The sequence below is a fragment of the Hyla sarda genome, unplaced genomic scaffold, assembly GCF_029499605.1.
Source record: "Hyla sarda isolate aHylSar1 unplaced genomic scaffold, aHylSar1.hap1 scaffold_812, whole genome shotgun sequence".
NCBI lineage: Eukaryota > Metazoa > Chordata > Amphibia > Anura > Hylidae > Hyla > Hyla sarda.
The window spans coordinates 58,123-84,298 of record NW_026610839.1 but is presented as its reverse complement, the minus strand read 5'-3'; the positions used below and the strand labels follow the sequence as shown (position 1 = coordinate 84,298).

The 26,176-nt window shown below is 46.8% G+C and overlaps 1 long non-coding RNA gene across 1 annotated transcript; it reads left to right on the top strand.

The window, feature by feature from the left end:
- Positions 1 to 18,510: 18,510 nt before the first annotated feature.
- LOC130347141 (uncharacterized) lies at positions 18,511 to 25,661 on the top strand. Its single transcript, XR_008885125.1, has 3 exons — positions 18,511 to 18,597; positions 23,290 to 23,387; positions 25,523 to 25,661. It is a non-coding gene; the product is annotated as an uncharacterized LOC130347141 (long non-coding RNA).
- Positions 25,662 to 26,176: the final 515 nt, after the last annotated feature.

Sequence of the window (26,176 nt, the reverse complement as noted above, 5' to 3'; positions counted from 1 at the left end):
CTGTACTGTGACATCACTGTGTGTATTATCCCTGTACTGTGACATCAATGTGTGTATTATCCCTGTACTGTGACATCACTGGGTGTATTATCCCTGTACTGTGACATCACTGTGTATATTATCTCTGTACTGTGACATCACTGTGTATTATCCCTGTACTGTGACATCACTGTGTATTATCCCTGTACTGTGACATCACTGTGTGTATTATCCCTGTACTGTGACATCACTGTGTGTATTATCCCTGTACTGTGACATCACTGTGTGTATTATCCCTGTACTGTGACATCACTGGGTGTATTATCTCTGTACTGTGACATCACTGTGTATTATCCCTGTACTGTGACATCACTGTATATTATCCCTGTACTGTGACATCACTGTGTGTATTATCCCTGTACTGTGACATCACTGTGTATTATCTCTGTACTGTGACATCACTGTGTATTATCTCTGTATTGTGACATCGCTGTGTGTATTATCCCGGTACTGTGACATTACTGTGTATTATCCCTGTACTGTGACATCACTGTGTATTATCCCTGTACTGTGACATCACTGTGTGTATTATCCTTGTACTGTGACATCACTGTATGTATTATCCCTGTACTGTGACATCACTGTGTATATTATCCCTGTACTGTGACATCACTGTGTGTATTATCCCTGTACTGTGACATCACTGTGTATATTATCCCTGTACTGTGACATCACTGTGTATATTATCCCTGTACTGTGACATCACTGTATGTATTATCCCTGTACTGTGACATCACTGTGTATTATCCCTGTACTGTGACATCACTGTGTATTATCCCTGTACTTTGACATCACTGTGTATTATCCCTGTAATGTGACATCACTGTGTATTATCCCTGTACTGTGACATCACTGTGTATATTATCCCTGTACTGTGACATCACTTTGTGTGTATTATCCCTGTACTGTGACATCACTGTGTGTATTATCCCTGTACTGTGACATCACTGTGTATTATCCCTGTACTGTGACATCACTGTGTATATTATCCCTGTACTGTGACATCACTTTGTGTGTATTATCCCTGTACTGTGACATCACTGTATGTATTATCCCTGTACTGTGACATCACTGTGTATTATCCCTGTACTGTGACATCACTGTGTATTATCCCTGTACTGTGACATCACTGTGTATTATCCCTGTACTGTGACATCACTGTATATTATCCCTGTACTGTGACATCACTGTGTATTATCCCTGTACTGTGACATCACTGTATATTATCCCTGTACTGTGACATCACTGTATATTATCCCTGTACTGTGACATCACTGTGTATTATCCCTGTACTGTGACATCACTGTGTATTATCCCTGTACTGTGACATCACTGTGTATTATCCCTGTACTGTGACATCACTGTGTGTATTATCCCTGTACTGTGACATCACTGTGTATTATATCCCTGTACTGTGACATCACTGTGTGTATTATCCCTGTACTGTGACATCACTGTATATTATCCCTGTACTGTGGCATCACTGTGTATTATCCCTGTACTGTGACATCACTGTGTATTATCCCTGTACTGTGACATCACTGTGTGTATTATCCCTGTACTGTGACATCACTGTGTGTATTATCCCTGTACTGTGACATCACTGTGTGTATTATCCCTGTACTGTGACATCACTGTGTGTATTATCCCTGTACTGTGACATCACTGTATATTATCCCTGTACTGTGACATCACTGTGTATATTATCCCTGTACTGTGACATCACTGTGTATTATCCCTGTACTGTGACATCACTGTGTGTATTATCCCTGTACTGTGACATCACTGTGTGTATTATCCCTGTACTGTGATATCACTGTGTATTATCCCTGTACTGTGACATCACTGTGTGTATTATTCCTGTACTGTGACATCACTGTGTATTATCCCTGTACTGTGACATCACTGTGTATATTATCCCTGTACTGTGTCATCACTGTGTATTATTCCTGTACTGTGACATCACTGTGTATATTATCCCTGTACTGTGACATCACTGTGTATTATCCCTGTACTGTGACATCACTGTGTGTATTATCCCTGTACTGTGACATCACTGTATATTATCCCTGTTCTGTGACATCACTGTATATTATCCCTGTACTGTGACATCACTGTGTATATTATCCCTGTACTGTGACATCACTGTGTATTATCCCTGTACTGTGACATCACTGTGTGTATTATCTCTGTACTGTGACATCACTGTGTATTATCCCTGTACTGTGACATCACTGTGTATATTATCCCTGTACTGTGACATCACTGTGTATTATCCCTGTACTGTGACATCACTGTGTATATTATCCCTGTACTGTGACATCACTGTGTATTATCCCTGTACTGTGACATCACTGTGTGTATTATCCCTGTACTGTGACATCACTGTATATTATCCCTGTACTGTGACATCACTTTGTGTGTATTATCCCTGTACTGTGACATCACTGTGTGTATTATCCCTGTACTGTGACATCACTGTGTATTATCCCTGTACTGTGACATCACTGTGTATTATCACTGTACTGTGACATCACTGTGTATATTATCCCTGTACTGAGGCATCACTGTGTGTATTATCCCTGTACTGTGACATCACTGTATATTATCCCTGTACTGTAACATCACTGTATATTATCCCTGTACTGTGACATCACTGTGTATTATCCCTGTACTCTGACATCACTGTGTATTATCCCTGTACTGTGACATCACTGTGTATTATCCCTGTACTGTGACATCACTGTGTGTATTATCCCTGTACTGTGACATCACTGTGTATTATATCCCTGTACTGTGACATCACTGTGTGTATTATCCCTGTACTGTGACATCACTGTGTATTATCCCTGTACTGTGGCATCACTGTGTATTATCCCTGTACTGTGACATCACTGTGTATTATCCCTGTACTGTGACATCACTGTGTGTATTATCCCTGTACTGTGACATCACTGTGTGTATTATCCCTGTACTGTGACATCACTGTGTGTATTATCCCTGTACTGTGACATCACTGTGTGTATTATCCCTGTACTGTGACATCACTGTATATTATCCCTGTACTGTGACATCACTGTGTATATTATCCCTGTACTGTGACATCACTGTGTATTATCCCTGTACTGTGACATCACTGTGTGTATTATCCCTGTACTGTGACATCACTGTGTATTATCCCTTTACTGTGACATCACTGTGTGTATTATTCCTGTACTGTGACATCACTGTGTGTATTATTCCTGTACTGTGACATCACTGTGTATTATCCCTGTACTGTGACATCACTGTGTATATTATCCCTGTACTGTGACATCACTGTGTATTATCCCTGTACTGTGACATCACTGTGTATATTATCCCTGTACTGTGACATCACTGTGTATTATCCCTGTACTGTGACATCACTGTGTGTATTATCCCTGTACTGTGACATCACTGTATATTATCCCTGTACTGTGACATCACTGTATATTATCCCTGTACTGTGACATCACTGTGTATATTATCCCTGTACTGTGACATCACTGTGTGTATTATCCCTGTACTGTGACATCACTGTGTGTATTATCCCTGTACTGTGACATCACTGTGTGTATTATCCCTGTACTGTGACATCACTGTGTGTATTATCCCTGTACTGTACTCTCAGAGGCAGCATCAACATACGATGCTTTTGTATGTCGGCGCCATCGCATAAACAGCTATCCGGCAGCGCAGACTGCTTCAGTTGCCACCGGATAACCGTTTACGGTGCCCCGTGAGCTCCGGTGATGGTCACTTACCTGTCCTCGGGGCTCCGACGCGTCCTCTTCGGGATCCCCAGCATCGTCGGCGCTCTCCATCGTCGTCATCACGTCGCTGCGCACGCCGTCCAGTCATCCAATAGGAGCGACGTGCGTAACAACGTGATGGCGGCGACGGAGAGCGCGGATGCCGGGGAAGCAAAGGCCTTGCCGGAGCGTCGGGGACACCCCGGGGACGCGGCGACAGCGATGGAAGGCGACATCCAGGGCAGCGGTGACGAGCGGGGGCGGTCCGGAGCGGCGGGGACAGGTGAGTGCAACTTCGTCTAACAGTGGTCTACAACCTGCGAACCTCCAGATGTTGCAAAACTACTACACCCAGCATGCCCGGACAGCCAACGGCTGTCCGGGCATGCTGGGAGTTGTAGTTTTGCAACATCTGGAGGTCCGCATGTTGTAGACCACTGTCCTATACTTTACATTGCACGGATCCCTCAACATACGACAAACTATGGTCCATTTGGAACGGATTACCATCGTATGTTGAGGGACCACTGTATATTTATGAGAAGCTGTTACTATTCCATGTATATTAGGAATCGGAGTGATAATCCATCGGGGAGCGCTATAGTCATATTTTCTCCAGTCACTAGCGTGCATAATGGTCTTATTTTACATAGATTTATCACCTCGAAATATAATCACTAGTATGTGCTGTATTATAGTGGTGGACATTCTGTGCCACCATTTTGGTAGTGGCAAAAATAAATATATTGGTGATCACCACTATCATATAAGTAATGGGTTAAAATAGCACAGGTAAAATCGCAAAGTATGGTACACAATATAAATAGATTATACAATATAAAAGAATTGGATAATATGTAATGAGAGGTGGCAATAAATTAAAATGATATAATAATATAATATAATAATGAGCATGGAATATAAATATATACATTAAAGATTATTATGATGGTTTTATAGAGAAAGACATGTGGAGGGTACTTTGACTGTGGAGATGTGTATGGATTATTATGGAATATTATGTTGGGGGTGTATTATATGTTTAAAGGGGTACTCCGGTGAAAACCTTTTTTCTTTTAAATCAACTGGTGGCAGAAAGTTTAACATATTTGTAAATTACTTCTATTAAAAAATCTTAATCCTTCCAGTACTTATTAGCTGCTGGATGCTACAGAGGAAATTCCTTTCTTTTTGGAACACTGATGACATCACGAGCACAGTGCTCTCTGCTGACATCTCTGTCCATTTTAGCAACCGTGCATAGCAGATGTATGCTAAGGGCAGCACGGTGGCTCAGTGGTTAGCACTGCTGCCTTGCAGTGCTGGGGACTTGGGTTCAAATCCCACTAAGGAAAACAATAAATAAAGCGTTATTATTATTATAATAACGTCAGCAGAGAGAACTGTGCTCGTGATGTCATCAGAGAGCATTCCAAAAAGAAAAGAATTTCCTCTGTAGTATTCAGCAGCTAATAAGTACAGGAAGGATTAAGATTTTTTAATAGAAGTCATTTACAAATATGTTTAACTTTCTGCCACCAGTTGATTTAAAAGAAAAAACGTTTTCACCGGAGTACCCCTTTAATGAGCTCTGTGGCTTCATTAAGACCATCTGGTGTCAGGTTGCCCAATCTACAGATCCAAGACATCTCTCTTTTTATTAACTCTTCGTATCTGTTAGAGCCGTTTTCTCCAATATGATCAATCGGACAGAGTGTGATGGGATTGGTTATTCTCGTGTGTTTCTCTGTACAGTGTCGGGATATTTCTTCTGTGTCCATTTAAAGGGGTATTCCAGGCAAAACCTTTTTTTTATATATATATATATCCACTGCCTCCGGAAAGTTAAACAGATTTGTAAATGACTTCTATTAAAAAATCTTAATCCTTCCAATAGTTATTAGCTTCTGAAGTTTTCTGTCTAACTGCTCAATGATGATGTCACGTCCCGGGAGCTGTGCATGATGGGAGAATATCCCCATAGGAAAGGCACAGCTCCCGGGACGTCAGTCATCAGAGAGCAGTTAGACAGAAAACAACAACTCAACTTCAGAAGCTAATAACTATTGGAAGGATTAAGATTTATTAATAGAAGTAATTTACAAATCTGTTTAACTTTCCGGAGCCAGTTGATATATAAATACCCCTTTAACCTTTGTTGTGACTCCTGGGTTGTGCGGCTGACATACTAATGGCCACATATACATTCCAACAGATTGACAGTTCAGGAAGAGTTTGATGGTAACGATCTCGCCGGTGTTATTGCTTTTTATGACTTTTGTTCCAGCTTTGATGGTCTTGCAGCACAGACAACGGCTTCCTCCACATTTATATATTCCTGGGTTCTTTTGGATCCGGGTTTTATGTTGCTTTAGGGTGCGTTCCCACAGGGCGTATACGCAGCGTATTTGATGCTGCACAAAGGCTTTCCGGCGGCAGACCTATGTGTGTAGTGAGTTTTGGAGGCGGGGCCGTGTGCCGGCGTGTCTGTGACGTGCGGCTCCGCCTCCAAAACTCACTGCACACATAGGGCTGCCATCGGAAAGCCTTGTGTATATAGTGAGCAAGGAATATGCAGCGTATTTCCCGCGGCTGCCGTAAATTTTGCACAGCGTCAAATACACTGCGTATATACCCTGTGGGAACGCACCCTAAGTCTGCTTGGCGCCCCCATTGCAGAGCAGCTTGCTCCACGGGGACTGCGATTAACTATTGACCCTACGTTTAAAAAACGACCCTGACAATATAAAAGAATGGGACGAGGTTTTAACTGAATGCTCACAAATTATGTGGCAACATGTATACAGAAAAAAAGAATGTCTCTTCGTGCTAAAATTAACAAAGATATTGAATGTGTTATTTTAGAGTTGAACGATTTTTCACATTGCATTGAGTATGGCAAATATGACAGGGGGTTATCCTCCAGAATCAGCAGGTTACAAAAAGAGGTAATCACAAAAAAAAAAGCATCTAAACTCACACACGGTAGAAATGACAAATTAAAGGGCATTTACAGAACATGGAATAAAAACAACGAGAAAGAAAACATGGGTAATACCACACCAAATCACACAGCACAACCGACAACCCCCAAAGCCCAGGGTATTAGATGGAAATATTCACCAGACAAAACTGGCAGAAGGGAACAACAAAATACATATGATTGACATTACAGGCCCTTTAAACCCTACAATCATAGGTCAAAAGGTTCTGACTCAAGAACCTACTACAACACAAGGAGGACCACAAATCCCCAAAAATCGGAGGGTGAGAAAAAAAAGGAAACTATAATAATAACAAAAAAGAGAAAACAAACAACACTATCATGCCAACAAAAAACAATAATGCCAACTACCCTACTCAAGGAGAACCTAAAGACATCTCCGGCCTGGATTTACTAATCCAAAAGGCAGGGGCACCAGTGACTCCAATACAGTTACTGGAAACTCGCAGTACCATCGATAGGCTCCAGGAGGAAATTGTCCGGGAACGCCCAAAAGAATGCACTAACCAAACAGTTCTATGGCTATCCCCCTCACCCAGAAAAGGAGAGAAACCTGATAATTTGGTGAATGAACTGTAATTTCTGACCACACACGATGAGTCCATTATAGAGGACGATGGGGATATTCTAATAACAAGTGGATCCTCTCCAGGTGCGAATGGAAGGAGGATTATGTGGTGACTGGGTGAGGCAATGATGTTACAGGGTCTGGTGGTATTAACCCTTGGTTTGTCGTGACACCAGGGTGCGGATGTTTTGTATGGAAGGCCCTGCCGACAACCGGCCCAAAAACGGCAGGATAATAAACGGAATGTCCACAGCAGGATTTACGAGATAACTGGAATTTTTACTTAACTTCTTGTGCAAACAGTCTTTACAATTAAACAGTTTCTCTTGAGGTAACCGGGATGCAGGTTCCTCACAGGCTTGGCTGGGACTAATAGTCTTGAGCTTTAAGCAGGCCACTGTGCTACTAATTATATGCTTTGAGTTGAATAGTAGTCACAAAGAATTTGTAGATAGAGGTTTATAACTCACGGTTTTAGTGGCTGTTGGTTCTTTAGGCTTTGGCATAGGTAAGATGAATTGAGATATGCTGATTGTGCTTGGCTGATGGTCAGGAACTAATAGCGGAGCAAGAGAGTGAATTTAGAGACTACAGCCCCTTATATACCAGGGGGGCTGGACTAATCCCATTGGTTGACAAGCCTGGAGGTCCTGAATCCAGAGAACTCTGGGTACATCACATGACAGTATCACATGACCCCAGAAGGTCCTAAACATTTATACAACTTTGTACATAGCTTTATGCATAACGACCAATATACACTGCAGGAGAGCCCTGTGGAATGGAGGGACTCTAACTGAGGGGACTTAAGACAGGGACAAGACAAGGTCCTGTACCGGGCCACCCCAATTATAATAGACAACAGGGGCGGGGCATGATTTCATAAGGGGGCGGGGCTATGATGTCACAAGCTCCCGGCGCCGGCTCCAGCGTTCAGAACAGTTTGTTCCAAACGCTGAGCAGCGGAGTACCCCTTTAAAGCCCTCGAGTAATCATGACATTGGCATCAGATCAGTGGACAAAAGCGGAGGAACTGTGGTGCAAAACTACTCAGACTACCATAAGGAAGCACGAATCATCCTGAATGACCCAAAATACTATAACAAACTGAGCTCCGATCCATACCCCGCCTTACAGAAAATCTGCCTGCTAGTAGAGGAACAACACCATCAACAAAGAGGAAAAAAAAGTTTCGCATTATTCCAAATCAAGCAAAACCTTTTTATTAACATCTGATTAAAGAAGCATTAAAAAAAGCAAGCAATCGTACTCAAGAGGAGTGTCTGGCAAAAAAGATCCCTACCAACAGTAAACCCGAATTAGAACAACCACGAGTCAACTTTATAACAACGTACAACTTTGGTCATAACCAAATAAAAACAATGAAAGTAGACAAAAGCGACATAAAACCCAACTAAGGAGCCAAAAGAACCCAGGAATATATAAATGTGGAAGAAGCCATTGTCTGTGCTGCAAGATTATCAAAGCTGCAACAAAAGTCATAAAAAGCAATAAAACCGGCGAGACCTTTACCATCAAACACTCCCCGAACTATCATTCTAAATTTGGAATCTACATGTTGGAATGTGTATGTGGCCATCAGTATGTCGGCCGCACAACCCAGGAGTCACATCAAAGGTTAAATGGACACAGAATAAATATTAGAAAGTTTTTCTCCCGCACAGTGTATCCCGACACCGTCCATAGAAACACACGGGAATAACCAATCCCATCACAATCTGGGAGAAAACGAAGAGTTAATAAAAAGAGAGATGTATTGGATCTTTAGATTGGGCGCTCTCTCTTTCCCCCTCTATTTCTCTATAAAACCATCATAATAATCTTTAATGTATATATTTATATTCCATGTACATTATTATATTATATTATTATATCATTTTAATTTATTGCCACCTCTCATTACATATTATCCAATTCTTTTATATTGTATAATTTATTTATATTGTGTACCATACTTTGCGATTTTACCTGTGCTATTTTAACCCATTACTAATATGATTGTGGTGATCACCAATATATTTATTTTTGCCACTACCAAAATGGTGGCACAGAATGTCCACCACTATAATACAGCACATACTAGTGATTATAATCTGAGGTGATAAATCTATGTAAAATAAGACCATTATGCACGCTAGTGACCGGAGAAAATATGACTATAGCGCTCCCCGATGGATTATCACTCCGATTCCTAATATACATGGAATAGTAACAGCTTCTCATGAATATACAACAATTAATAGTATGAGGCATATCCTGTGCCTCATACTATCATCCGTATACCTGGTGCCTCTCTGATATCCTGTGCCTCATACTATCATCCGTATACCTGGTGCCTCCCTGATATCCTGTGCCTCATACTATCATCCGTATACCTGGTGCCTCTCTGATATCCTGTGCCTCATACTATCATCCGTATACCTGGTGCCTCCCTGATATCCTGTGCCTCATACTATCATTCGTATACCTGGTGCCTCCCTGATATCCTGTGCCTCATACTATCATCCGTATACCTGGTGCCTCCCTGATATCCTGTGCCTCATACTATCATCCGTATACCTGGTGCCTCCCTGATATCCTGTGCCTCATACTATCATCCGTATACCTGGTGCCTCCCTGATATCCTGTGCCTCATACTATCATCCTTATACCTGGTGCCTCCCTGATATCCTGTGCCTCATACTATCATCCGTATACCTGGTGCCTCCCTGATATCCTGTGCCTCATACTATCATCCGTATACCTGGTGCCACCCTGATATCCTGTGCCTCATACTATCATCCGTATACCTGGTGCCTCCCTGATATCCTGTGCCTCATACTATCATCCGTATACCTGGTGCCTCCCTGATATCCTGTGCCTCATACTATCATCCGTATACCTGGTGCCACCCTGATATCCTGTGCCTCATACTATCATCCGTATACCTGGTGCCTCCCTGATATCCTGTGCCTCATACTATCATCCGTATACCTGGTGCCTCCCTGATATCCTGTGCCTCATACTATCATCCGTATACCTGGTGCCTCCCTGATATCCTGTGCCTCATACTATCATCCGTATACCTGGTGCCTCCCTGATATCCTGTGCCTCATACTATCATCCTTATACCTGGTGCCTCCCTGATATCCTGTGCCTCATACTATCATCCTTATACCTGGTGCCTCCCTGATATCCTGTGCCTCATACTATCATCCGTATACCTGGTGCCTCCCTGATATCCTGTGCCTCATACTATCATCTGTATACCTGGTGACTCCCTGATATCCTGTGCCTCATACTATCATCCGTATACCTGGTGCCTCCCTGATATCCTGTGCCTCATACTATCATCTGTATACCTGGTGCCTCCCTGATATCCTGTGCCTCATACTATCATCCGTATAACTGGTGCCTCCCTGATATCCTGTGCCTCATACTATCATCCGTATACCTGGTGCCTCCCTGATATCCTGTGCCTCATACTATCATCCGTATACCTGGTGCCTCCATGATATCCTGTGCCTCATACTATCATCCGTATACCTGGTGCCTCCCTGATATCCTGTGCCTCATACTATCATCCGTATACCTGGTGCCTCCCTGATATCCTGTGCCTCATACTATCATCCTTATACCTGGTGCCTCCCTGATATCCTGTGCCTCATACTATCATCCTTATACCTGGTGCCTCCCTGATATCCTGTGCCTCATACTATCATCTGTATACCTGGTGCCTCCCTGATATCCTGTGCCTCATACTATCATCCGTATAACTGGTGCCTCCCTGATATCCTGTGCCTCATACTATCATCCGTATACCTGGTGCCTCCCTGATATCCTGTGCCTCATACTATCATCCGTATACCTGGTGCCTCCCTGATATCCTGTGCCTCATACTATCATCCGTATACCTGGTGCCTCCCTGATATCCTGTGCCTCATACTATCATCCGTATACCTGGTGCCTCCCTGATATCCTGTGCCTCATACTATCATCCGTATACCTGGTGCCTCCCTGATATCCTGTGCCTCATACTATCATCCGTATACCTGGTGCCTCCCTGATATCCTGTGCCTCATACTATCATCCGTATACTTGGTGCCACCCTGATATCCTGTGCCTCATACTGTCATCCGTATACCTGGTGCCTCCCTGATATCCTGTGCCTCATACTGTCATCCGTATACCTGGTGCCTCCCTGATATCCTGTGCCTCATACTGTCATCCGTCTACCTGGTGCCTCCCTGGTATCCTGTGCCTCATACTATCATCCGTATACCTGGTGCCTCCCTGGTATCCTGTGCCTCATACTATCATCCGTATACCTGGTGCCTCCCTGGTATCCTGTGCCTCATACTATCATCCGTATACCTGGTGCCTCCCTGATATCCTGTGCCTCATACTATCATCCGTATACCTGGTGCCTCCCTGATATCCTGTGCCTCATACTATCATCCGTATACCTGGTGCCTCCCTGGTATCCTGTGCCTCATACTATCATCCGTATACCTGGTGCCTCCCTGATATCCTGTGCCTCATACTATCATCCGTATACCTGGTGCCTCTCTGATATCCTGTGCCTCATACTATCATCCGTATACCTGGTGCCTCTCTGATATCCTGTGCCTCATACTATCATCCGTATACCTGGTGACTCCCTGATATCCTGTGCCTCATACTATCATCCGTATACCTGGTGCCTCCCTGATATCCTGTGCCTCATACTATCATCCGTATACCTGGTGCCTCCCTGATATCCTGTGCCTCATACTATCATCCTTATACCTGGTGCCTCCCTGATATCCTGTGCCTCATACTATCATCCGTATAACTGGTGCCTCCCTGATATCCTGTGCCTCATACTATCATCCGTATACCTGGTGCCTCCCTGATATCCTGTGCCTCATACTATCATCCGTATACCTGGTGCCACCCTGATATCCTGTGCCTCATACTATCATCCGTATACCTGGTGCCTCCCTGATATCCTGTGCCTCATACTATCATCCGTATACCTGGTGCCTCCCTGATATCCTGTGCCTCATACTATCATCCGTATACCTGGTGACTCCCTGATATCCTGTGCCTCATACTATCATCCGTATACCTGGTGCCTCCCTGATATTCTGTGCCTCATACTATCATCCGTATACCTGGTGCCTCCCTGGTATCCTGTGCCTCATACTATCATCCGTATACCTGGTGCCTCCCTGATATCCTGTGCCTCATACTATCATCCGTATACCTGGTGCCTCTCTGATATCCTGTGCCTCATACTATCATCCGTATACCTGGTGCCTCCCTGATATCCTGTGCCTCATACTATCATCCGTATACCTGGTGCCTCTCTGATATCCTGTGCCTCATACTATCATCCGTATACCTGGTGCCTCCCTGATATCCTGTGCCTCATACTATCATCCGTATACCTGGTGACTCCCTGATATCCTGTGCCTCATACTATCATCCGTATACCTGGTGCCTCCCTGATATCCTGTGCCTCATACTATCATCCGTATACCTGGTGCCTCTCTGATATCCTGTGCCTCATACTATCATCCGTATACCTGGTGCCTCTCTGATACCCTGTGCCTCATACTATCATCCGTATACCTGGTGCCTCCCTGATATCCTGTGCCTCATACTATCATCCGTATACCTGGTGCCTCCCTGGTATCCTGTGCCTCATACTATCATCCGTATACCTGGTGCCTCTCTGATATCCTGTGCCTCATACTATCATCCGTATACCTGGTGCCTCCCTGATATCCTGTGCCTCATACTATCATCCGTATACCTGGTGCCTCCCTGATATCCTGTGCCTCATACTATCATCCGTATACCTGGTGCCTCCCTGGTATCCTGTGCCTCATACTATCATCCGTATACCTGGTGCCTCCCTGGTATCCTGTGCCTCATACTATCATCCGTATACCTGGTGCCTCCCTGGTATCCTGTGCCTCATACTATCATCCGTATACCTGGCGCCTCTCTGGTATCCTGTGCCTCATACTATCATCCGTATACCTGGCGCCTACCTGGTATCCTGTGCCTCATACTATCATCCGTATACCTGGTGACTCCCTGATATCCTGTGCCTCATACTATCATCCGTATACCTGGTGCCTCCCTGATATCCTGTGCCTCATACTATCATCCGTATACCTGGTGCCTCCCTGATATCCTGTGCCTCATACTATGATCCGTATACCTGGTGCCTCCCTGATATCCTGTGCCTCATACTATCATCCGTATACCTGGTGCCTCTCTGATATCCTGTGCCTCATACTATCATCCGTATACCTGGTGCCTCCCTGATATCCTGTGCCTCATACTATCATCCGTATACCTGGTGCCTCCCTGGTATCCTGTGCCTCATACTATCATCCGTATACCTGGTGCCTCCCTGATATCCTGTGCCTCATACTATCATCCGTATACCTGGTGCCTCCCTGGTATCCTGTGCCTCATATTATCATCCGTATACCCTGTGCCTCCCTGATATCCTGTGCCTCATACTATCATCCGTATACCTGGTGCCTCCCTGATATCCTGTGCCTCATACTATCATCCGTATACCTGGGGCCTCCCTGATATCCTGTGCCTCATACTATCATCCGTATACCTGGTGCCTCCCTGATATCCTGTGCCTCATACTATCATCCGTATACCTGGTGCCTCCCTGATATCCTGTGCCTCATACTATCATCCGTATACCTGGTGCCTCCCTGATATCCTGTGCCTCATACTATCATCCGTATACCTGGTGCCTCCCTGATATCCTGTGCCTCATACTATCATCCGTATACCTGGTGCCTCCCTGATATCCTGTGCCTCATACTATCATCCGTATACCTGGTGCCTCCCTGATATCCTGTGCCTCATACTATCATCCGTATACCTGGTGCCTCTCTGATATCCTGTGCCTCATACTATCATCCGTATACCTGGCGCCTACCTGGTATCCTGTGCCTCATACTATCATCCGTATACCTGGTGACTCCCTGATATCCTGTGCCTCATACTATCATCCGTATACCTGGTGCCTCCCTGATATCCTGTGCCTCATACTATCATCCGTATACCTGGTGCCTCCCTGATATCCTGTGCCTCATACTATCATCCGTATACCTGGTGCCTCTCTGATATCCTGTGCCTCATACTATCATCCGTATACCTGGTGCCTCCCTGATATCCTGTGCCTCATACTATCATCCGTATACCTGGTGCCTCTCTGATATCCTGTGCCTCATACTATCATCCGTATACCTGGTGCCTCTCTGATACCCTGTGCCTCATACTATCATCCGTATACCTGGTGCCTCCCTGATATCCTGTGCCTCATACTATCATCCGTATACCTGGTGCCTCCCTGGTATCCTGTGCCTCATACTATCATCCGTATACCTGGTGCCTCCCTGATATCCTGTGCCTCATACTATCATCCGTATAACTGGTGCCTCCCTGATATCCTGTGCCTCATACTATCATCCGTATACCTGGTGCCTCCCTGATATCCTGTGCCTCATATTATCATCCGTATACCTGGTGCCTCCCTGATATCCTGTGCCTCATACTATCATCCGTATACCTGGTGCCTCCCTGATATCCTGTGCCTCATACTATCATCCGTATACCTGGTGCCTCCCTGATATCCTGTGCCTCATACTATCATCCGTATACCTGGTGACTCTCTGATATCCTGTGCCTCATACTATCATCCGTATACCTGGTGCCTCTCTGATACCCTGTGCCTCATACTATCATCCGTATACCTGGTGCCTCCCTGATATCCTGTGCCTCATACTATCATCCGTATACCTGATGCCTCCCTGGTATCCTGTGCCTCATACTATCATCCGTATACCTGGTGCCTCCCTGATATCCTGTGCCTCATACTATCATCCATATAACTGGTGCCTCCCTGATATCCTTTGCCTCATACTATCATCCGTATACCTGGTGCCTCCCTGATATCCTGTGCCTCATACTATCATCCGTATACCTGGTGCCTCCCTGATATCCTGTGCCTCATACTATCATCCGTATACCTGGTGCCACCCTGATATCCTGTGCCTCATACTATCATCCGTATACCTGGTGCCTCCCTGATATCCTGTGCCTCATACTATCATCCGTATACCTGGTGCCACCCTGATATCCTGTGCCTCATACTATCATCCGTATAACTGGTGCCTCCCTGACATCCAGTGCCTCATACTGTCATCCGTCTACCTGGTGCCTCCCTGATATCCTGTGCCTCATACTATCATCCGTATACCTGGTGCCTCCCTGGTATCCTGTGCCTCATACTATCATCCGTATACCTGGTGCCTCCCTGGTATCCTGTGCTTCATACTATCATCCGTATACCCTGTGCCTCCCTGATATCCTGTGCCTCATACTATCATCCGTATACCTGGTGCCTCCCTGATATCCTGTGCCTCATACTATCATCCGTATACCTGGTGCCTCCCTGATATCCTGTGCCTCATACTATCATCCGTATACCTGGTGCCTCCCTGATATCCTGTGCCTCATACTATCATCCGTATACCTGGTGCCTCCCTGATATCCTGTGCCTCATACTATCATCCGTATACCTGGTGCCTCTCTGATATCCTGTGCCTCATACTATCATCCGTATACCTGGCGCCTACCTGGTATCCTGTGCCTCATACTATCATCCGTATACCTGGTGACTCCCTGATATCCTGTGCCTCATACTATCATCCGTATACCTGGTGCCTCCCTGATATCCTGTGCCTCATACTATCATCCGTATACCTGGTGCCTCCCTGATATCCTGTGCCTCATACTATCATCCGTATACCTGGTGCCTCTCTGATATCCTGTGCCTCATACTATCATCCGTATACCTGGTGCCTCCCTGATATCCTGTGCCTCATACTATCATCCGTATACCTGGTGCCTCCCTGATATCCTGTGCCTCATACTATCATCCGTATACCTGGTGCCTCCCTGATATCCTGTGCCTCATACTATCATCCGTATACCTGGTGCCTCCCTGATATCCTGTGCCTCATACTATCATCCGTATACCTGGTGCCTCCCTGATATCCTGTGCCTCATACTATCATCCGTATACCTGGTGACTCCCTGATATCCTGTGCCTCATACTATCATCCGTATACCTGGTGCCTCCCTGATATCCTGTGCCTCATACTATCATCTGTATACCTGGTGCCTCCCTGGTATCCTGTGCCTCATACTATCATCCGTATACCTGGTGCCTCCCTGGTATCCTGTGCCTCATACTATCATCCGTATACCTGGTGCCTCCCTGGTATCCTGTGCCTCATACTATCATCCGTATACCTGGTGCCTCCCTGATATCCTGTGCCTCATACTATCATCCGTATACCTGGTGACTCCCTGATATCCTGTGCCTCATACTATCATCCGTATACCTGGTGCCTCCCTGATATCCTGTGCCTCATACTATCATCCGTATACCTGGTGCCTCTCTGATATCCTGTGCCTCATACTATCATCCGTATACCTGGTGCCTCTCTGATACCCTGTGCCTCATACTATCATCCGTATACCTGGTGCCTACCTGATATCCTGTGCCTCATACTATCATCCGTATACCTGGTGCCTCCCTGGTATCCTGTGCCTCATACTATCATCCGTATACCTGGTTCCTCTCTGATATCCTGTGCCTCATACTATCATCCGTATACCTGGTGCCTCCCTGATATCCTGTGCCTCATACTATCATCTGTATACCTGGTGCCTCCCTGATATCCTGTGCCTCATACTATCATCTGTATACCTGGTGCCTCCCTGGTATCCTGTGCCTCATACTATCATCCGTATACCTGGTGCCTCCCTGGTATCCTGTGCCTCATACTATCATCCGTATACCTGGTGCCTCTCTGATATCCTGTGCCTCATACTATCATCCGTATACCTGGTGACTCCCTGATATCCTGTGCCTCATACTATCATCCGTATACCTGGTGACTCCCTGATATCCTGTGCCTCATACTATCATCCGTATACCTGGTGCCTCCCTGATATCCTGTGCCTCATACTATCATCTGTATACCTGGTGCCTCCCTGGTATCCTGTGCCTCATACTATCATCCGTATACCTGGTGCCTCCCTGGTATCCTGTGCCTCATACTATCATCTGTATACCTGGTGCCTCCCTGATATCCTGTGCCTCATACTATCATCTGTATACCTGGTGCCTCCCTGGTATCCTGTGCCTCATACTATCATCCGTATACCTGGTGCCTCCCTGGTATCCTGTGCCTCATACTATCATCCGTATACCTGGTGCCTCTCTGATATCCTGTGCCTCATACTATCATCCGTATACCTGGTGCCTCCCTGATATCCTGTGCCTCATACTATCATCCGTATACCTGGTGCCTCCCTGATATCCTGTGCCTCATACTATCATCCGTATACCTGGTGCCTCCCTGGTATCCTGTGCCTCATACTATCATCTGTATACCTGGTGCCTCCCTGGTATCCTGTGCCTCATACTATCATCCGTATACCTGGTGCCTCCCTGGTATCCTGTGCCTCATACTATCATCCGTATACCTGGTGCCTCTCTGATATCCTGTGCCTCATACTATCATCTGTATACCTGGTGCCTCCCTGGTATCCTGTGCCTCATACTATCATCTGTATACCTGGTGCCTCCCTGATATCCTGTGCCTCATACTATCATCCGTATACCTGGTGCCTCCCTGATATCCTGTGCCTCATACTATCATCTGTATACCTGGTGCCTCTCTGATATCCTGTGCCTCATACTATCATCTGTATACCTGGTGCCTCCCTGATATCCTGTGCCTCATACTATCATCTGTATACCTGGTGCCTCCCTGATATCCTGTGCCTCATACTATCATCCGTATACCTGGTGCCTCCCTGATATCCTGTGCCTCATACTATCATCCGTATACCTGGTGCCTCCCTGATATCCTGTGCCTCATACTATCATCCGTATACCCTGTGCCTCCCTCCGTCTCTCGTCTGAGGCTTTTTTACGTCCTGGTTGCTGTTATGTTACATTTTTATGGATTTCTCGGATACATTGAGTAGTTGTTTTGCAGAACGTCCCGAAATATAAATCACAAAGCAGAAAATAGAAATTATGAATCGCAGAAATCCCGCCGGACGTCGCCATCTGGAGGAATCGCACAATCTTCGCTGTTTCTTTCCAGGTAATTGAGGCTCCGATGGAACGACTGAACATCTGGAAATGAGCTGCGCCCCGTAAATATCAGCGCTCCGGCCGGACGTGAGGGACACATCAGACGGGCGTCAGTGCACACCCCAAACTAAGCATTATAACAGCAGATACAGGGGCAGATACACGAGCAGATACACGAGCAGATACACGGGCAGATACACGGGCAGATACACGAGCAGATACACGGGCAGATACACGGGCAGATACACGAGCAGATACACGGGCAGATACATGAGCAGATACACGGGCAGATACACGAGCAGATACAGGGGAAGATACACGAGCAGATACACGGGCAGATACACGAGCAGATACAGGGGAAGATACACGAGCAGATACACGGGCAGATACACGAGCAGATACAGGGGCAGATACACGAGCAGATACACGGGCAGATACACGAGCAGATACAGGGGCAGATACACGGGCAGATGCACGGGCAGATACACGGGAGATACAGGGGCAGATACATGGGCAGATACATGGGCAGATACAGGGACAAATACAAGGGCAGATACAGGGATAGATACACGGGCAGATACAGGGGCAGATACACGGGCACATACAGGGGCAAATACACGGGAAGATACAGGGGCAGATACACGGGCACATACAGGGGCAGATACAGGGACAGATACTGGGGCACATACTTGGGCAGATACACGGGCAGATACACGGGCAGATACAGGGGCATATACACAGGCACATACAGGGGCAGATACACAGGCACATACGGGGGCAGATACAGGGACAGATACACGGGCAGATACAGGGGCAGATACACGGGAGATACAGGGGCAGATACATGGGCAGATACAGGGACAAATACAAGGGCAGATACAGGGGCAGATACAGGGATAGATACACGGGCAGATACACGGGCACATACAGGGGCAAATACACGGGAAGATACAGGGGCAGATACACGGGCACATACAGGGGCAGATACAGGGACAGATACAAGGGAGATACACGGGCAGATACGGGAACAGATACACGGGCACATACAGGGGCAGATACACGGGCACATACAGGGGCAGATACACGGGCACATACAGGGGCAGATACATGGGTGGATACACGGGCAGATACACGGGAGATACAGGGGCAGATACCCGGGAAGATACAGGGACAGATACATGGGCAGATACACCGGCACATACAGGGGCAGATACATGGGAAGATACAGGGACAAATACAAGGGCAGATACAGGAGCAGATACAGGGATAGATACACGGGCAGATACACGGGCACATACACGGGTAGATACACGGGCACATACAGGGGCAGATACAGGGATATATACACGGGCAGATACACGGGCACATACAGGGGTAGATACACGGGCACATACAGGGGCAGATACACGGGAAGATACAGGGACAGATACACGGGCACATACAGGGGCAGATACACGGGCACATACACGAGCAGATACACGGGCAGCTACAGTGGCAGATACACAGGCACATACACGGGAAGATACAGGGGCAGATACACGGGCACGTACACGGGCAGATACATGGACAAATACAGGGATAGATACAGGGGCAGATACACGAGCAGATACACGGGCAGATACATGGGAGATACACGGGCACATACAGGGGCAGATACACGGGCAGATACAGGGGCAGATACAGGGTATATACACGGGCAGATACACGGGAGATACACGGGCAGATACAGGGGCAGATACACGGGAGATACACGAGCAGATACACGGGCAGATACACGGGCACATACGTGGGCAGATACAGGGGCAGATACACGGGGAGATACAGGGGCAGATACACGGGAAGATACAGGGGCAGATACACGGGAAGATACAGGGACAGATACACGGGCACATACAGGGGCAGATACAGGGGCAGATACACAGGCACATACGGGGCAGATACACAGGCACATACGGGGCAGATACACAGGCACATACAGGGGCAGATATACAGGCACATACAGGGGCAGATACACAGGCACATACAGGGGCAGATACACAGGCACATATGGGGCAGATACACGGGCATATACAGGGGCAGATACACGGGCACATACAGGGGCAGATACATGGGCACATACAGGGGCAGATACACGGCACATACAGGGGCATATACACGGGCACATACAGGGGCAGATACATGGGCACATACAGGGGCAGATACATGGGCACATACAGGGGCAGATACACGGGCACATACAGGGGCAGATACACAGGCACATACAGGGGCATATACACGGGCAGATACAGGGGCAGATACACAGGCACATACAGGGGCATATACACGGGCAGATACAGGGGCAGATACATGGGCACATACAGGGGCAGATACATGGGCACATACAGGAGCAGATACATGGGCACATACAGGGGCAGATACACGGGCACATACAGGGGCATATACACGGGCAGATACACGGGAAGATACAGGGACAGATACACAGGCACATACAGGGGCAGATACAGGGGCAGATACACAGGCACATACGGGGCAGATACACAGGCACATACAGGGGCAGATACACGGCACATACAGGGGCAGATACATGGGCACATACAGGGGCAGATACACGGGCACATACAGGGGCATATACACGGGCACATACAGGGGCAGATACATGGGCACATACAGGGGCAGATACATGGGCACATACAGGGGCAGATACATGGGCACATACAGGGGCAGATACACGGGCACATACAGGGGCATATACATGGGCAGATACAGGGGCAGATACACAGGCACATACAGGGGCATATACACGGGCAGATACAGGGGCAGATACATGGGCACATACACGGGCAGATACAGGGGCAGATACACGGGCACATACAGGGGCAGATACATCAGCACATACAGGGGCAGATACACGGGCACATACAGGGGCAGATACACGGGCACATACAGGGGCAGATACACGGGCACATACAGGGGCATATACACGGGCACATACATGGGCACATACAGGGGCAGATACACAGGCACATACAGGGGCATATACACGGGCAGATACAGGGGCAGATACACAGGCACATACAGGGGCATATACACGGGCAGATACAGGGGCAGATACATGGGCACATACAGGGGCAGATACATGGGCACATACAGGAGCAGATACATGGGCACATACAGGGGCAGATACACGGGCACATACAGGGGCATATACACGGGCAGATACACGGGAAGATACAGGGACAGATACACAGGCACATACAGGGGCAGATACAGGGGCAGATACACAGGCACATACGGGGCAGATACACAGGCACATACAGGGGCAGATACACGGGCACATACAGGGGCAGATACATGGGCACATACAGGGGCAGATACACGGGCACATACAGGGGCATATACACGGGCACATACAGGGGCAGATACATGGGCACATACAGGGGCAGATACATGGGCACATACAGGGGCAGATACATGGGCACATACAGGGGCAGATACACGGGCAGATACAGGGGCAGATACATGGGCACATACACAGGCAGATACAGGGGCAGATACACGGGCACATACAGGGGCAGATACACCGGCACATACAGGGGCAGATACACGGGCACATACAGGGGCAGATACATGGGCACATACAGGGGCAGATACACGGGCACATACAGGGGCATATACACGGGCAGATACAGGGGCAGATACACAGGCACATACAGGGGCAGATACACGGGCAGATACAGGGGCAGATACACGGGCAGATACACCGGCACATACAGGGGCAGATACACCGGCACATACAGGGGCAGATACATGGGCACATACAGGGGCAGATACACGGGCACATACAGGGGCAGATACACGGGCACATACAGGGGCATATACACGGGCACATACAGGGGCAGATACATGGGCACATACAGGGGCAGATACACGGGCACATACAGGGGCATATACACGGGCAGATACAGGGGCAGATACACAGGCACATACAGGGGCATATACACGGGCAGATACAGGGGCAGATACATGGGCACATACACGGGCAGATACACGGGCACATACAGGGGCAGATACACCGGCACATACAGGGGCAGATACACGGGAAGATACAGGGACAGATACACGGGCAGATACAGGGGCAGATACACGGGCACATACAGGGGCAGATACACGGGAAGATACAGGGACAGATACACGGGCAGATACAGGGGCAGATACACGGGCACATACAGGGGCAGATACACCGGCACATACAGGGGCATATACACGGGCAGATACAGGGACAGATACACGGCACATACAGGGGCATATACACGGGAAGATACAGGGACAGATACACGGGCAGATACATGGGCATATACACCGGTAAATACAGGGACAGATACACGGGTAGATACAGAGACAGATACACGGGCAGATACACATACACTAGAGCTGTATATGGAGGCATGGGGTCTACAAATATATATGGGGGCACAGATGGGAGGTCCACAAATCTATAAGGGGGCAAAGAGGGGGGTTTATAAATATGTATGGGGGCACAAAGGGGGGTCTAGAGATCTATATGGGGGAACAGAGGGGCCTATAACTATATGAGGACACAAAGCAGGCGCTATTGTTGTGTGGGGCCATTCATATGGGGAGATTGGGTTGTGGATTGCGCTGCAGAAAGGGGCCTAAAACGTTTGTCTGGCTGCTCTGACAGGTTCCGTGGAGTCTCAGCAAAGAGAAGTCTTCACATTGGCGCAAGTCAGAGAGCGAGAAATATATAATGAACAACTTGGATCAGAGAAGACGTCGCCTGTAAGTCCCTTATGTAACTGTAATCACTTATACTGTCTGCAGAACGCTGCTGGTATAAACTGTGTGAGAGTAATTGTCCCCTAACAACCAATCCCAGCTAACGAGCTCTGGTAACGTGAAACCTGATTGGTTGTTGGGGGAAAATCTCTTTATTTTTCTCTCTCACAGTTGAATAAATCTGGGCCAGTATGTGGGGATATTGGCCAATTTGAGGGCAGTTTCACTATAACCAGAATAGGGTATATTAGATTATATCACTAGAAGAAAAAAAAATTGGGGTGGGCTCTGGGGGCGGACTTGGTAGCAGGCCACAGGGGGGCCCAGCCCTTTAGCTGTGTAAGGGGCCCCGAAATTCCTGATGGCAGCCCTGGCTCTGCCTGCATCATCTGCTCTGGCCAGGCCTGACTAGAAGATGCCAGAGCAGCGCCGACACCTGCGACCGGGAGACTGTAAGGTAAACAGTCATGTTCCCCCACCTGTGACTACAACTACAACTCCCATCATGGCCTTCTGCCTGTACATGATGGAAGTTGTAGTTTGCAACAGCTGGAGAGTCACAGGTAATTATATTCTGTACAGTTCATGGGGATGGGGGTGGTACAGAGTCCATGAGGGGGCACAATACTTGTGGGGGATCAGTCCATATAGGGGTATTAGTGACCCAGGCCTAGTCTGTAGTGTATACATTACTATACACATGGGGGTATGTGGTGTCTAAGGGGTGGATAACGTTAAATGAACCTTCTCGTGACATCAGGGCACAATTAACCTATACACGGTCACACGTTTGAGACAGCTTCTCCTGGGCCAGGCACGGGGCAGTAAATACTCCAATAAAAGGTTACGGTAAGCTGTCTTTACTGAGGCAGGATAGATGCTAATTCGGAAGGTGCACAGTAAATCCTGGAAGCCTATCACCTTGCTGGGACTTCTAGTTGTTGGTGCTGTATGGTGACTGACTTGTGATGAATGACAACCCACGCTGACTTTGGTGCTGACTGACTGACTGACTGAAGACTACTGACTTTGTTCCCCAGAGTTTAGTGCTTTCCGCTTGGCTTTGACGTTCACCTGAGTGTAGGGAATTTTCCTTAGGATACTCGTGGCTGCAGGATTAGGCTTCTGATTAGCTTGAGGCCTCCTCAGATCACCTCACACTTCTCTCTGACTTCTCCACACTGTACCTCAGGAGTTTAGCTCACAACTAGCACTGGAACTAGTCTGGGCAGCTCCTCCCCCCTACACTATATACAGGGGGCTATTTAGAGGATTCCCATTTGGGCAGACAGGTCACCTGATTCCCTCTGCACCTTCTCTGCCAACAGACTTAAAGAAACAGTAACATAGAAAATTCTAGAATAACAACGATGGCATAACAATATAATATAGAGTCCTGAGTAGTGTGGGCCCAAGACAGACACTGAAGGCAGGATGGGCAGGATTCGGTATTCCGTACTGAGTCACAACAGGTATGTGCAGAGCATTGCACCCTAGTGTCTGTAGTACAGACACTAGGGCGCAATGTTGTGCACTTACCACAATGTGTATAGGAATATTCATCTTTGATGTGGCTCAAGTATAAGACATGATTGTTACTCCACTATATGTGAATTATAAAGCGGAGGTTGGGATGAGGCTTTGGGGCATTGGTCATGAATTGGATTGAATATTTAAAATCAGAGGACGGCCATATTGGAATCCTCATCACCCAGCATTTTCTCTGTCTCTGCATCTACCTCTGGCTAAGACCTCACCTCTACCTACCCTGATGTGTGTGTATTCCCTCTGCTGTTGTCAGTGGTGCAGTCCTGCCTATCTAGTCTCCCGCAGCAGAGCTGATGTCATACCAGACCAGTGACAATGGGAGCACCTTTCCTATAACTTATCCCACAGTCGCCCCTCACTGGTCTAAACATTGGTGCCCACACGTGAACCCCCTGCACCATTACTTCATTTAATGATGCCTCGTACAAGAAAATTTAACCCCTCATGACCCACTGTCTATGAAGACCTTACCCCATTCTGGTACCTGCAGGACTATCACATGGCGGCCAGATCCTGTTTATCCGTGATAGCGTTATGGCATCCAAGTCGCGCTGTTCCTTCTCCGAATAATTTCAATTTTTTCTTTCCAGACGCCACATTAAGACTTGGGTTAAGGATTGATCTTTCCTGAGTTTATGGTAGAAAAGGTCAAATTTCCAGAAGTTTATGGGATGGAGGATTCCTGGCGAGAATCAGTCCTGATCCTGGATGAGGAAAACACAGATGACGGTGCCTCCGGGGAGAATCTTAGCTGCAGAACGAGCGCCAAAACCCTGGCGCCGTGATGTCATCACGTAATAAATATTGACGGAAATAGCAGCTCATTCCTGCTTGAATATAAAATGGAACAATAATAGGAAATAATAATGTAAGTGAATAAATAAGACATGTAAATAATAAATTAAATCGAAAACTAAAAACAGTAATAATAACCGGGGTAACACTGACACTATCTGCGCATCTTATTGATTTTAACAATTGCGTGATCTGTACTACGGATCGCGGGTCTGGTGACCGAAAAAGGTGGTTATAATACTAATAGAAAAATGTGGCTATTATTCGCCCGTTTGTGAGGACGCTATTGGTTTGTACCGCTACAAAAAGTCACAGTGTATCTATAAGCAAATAATAATAATTTGCAAAACAATAATAATAATAAATAACATAAGAAGAGTTCAAAAAATATATAACAATTTGTAAATTTTTAACATAAATACTAAAAAGCAATAGTTAATACATAATAA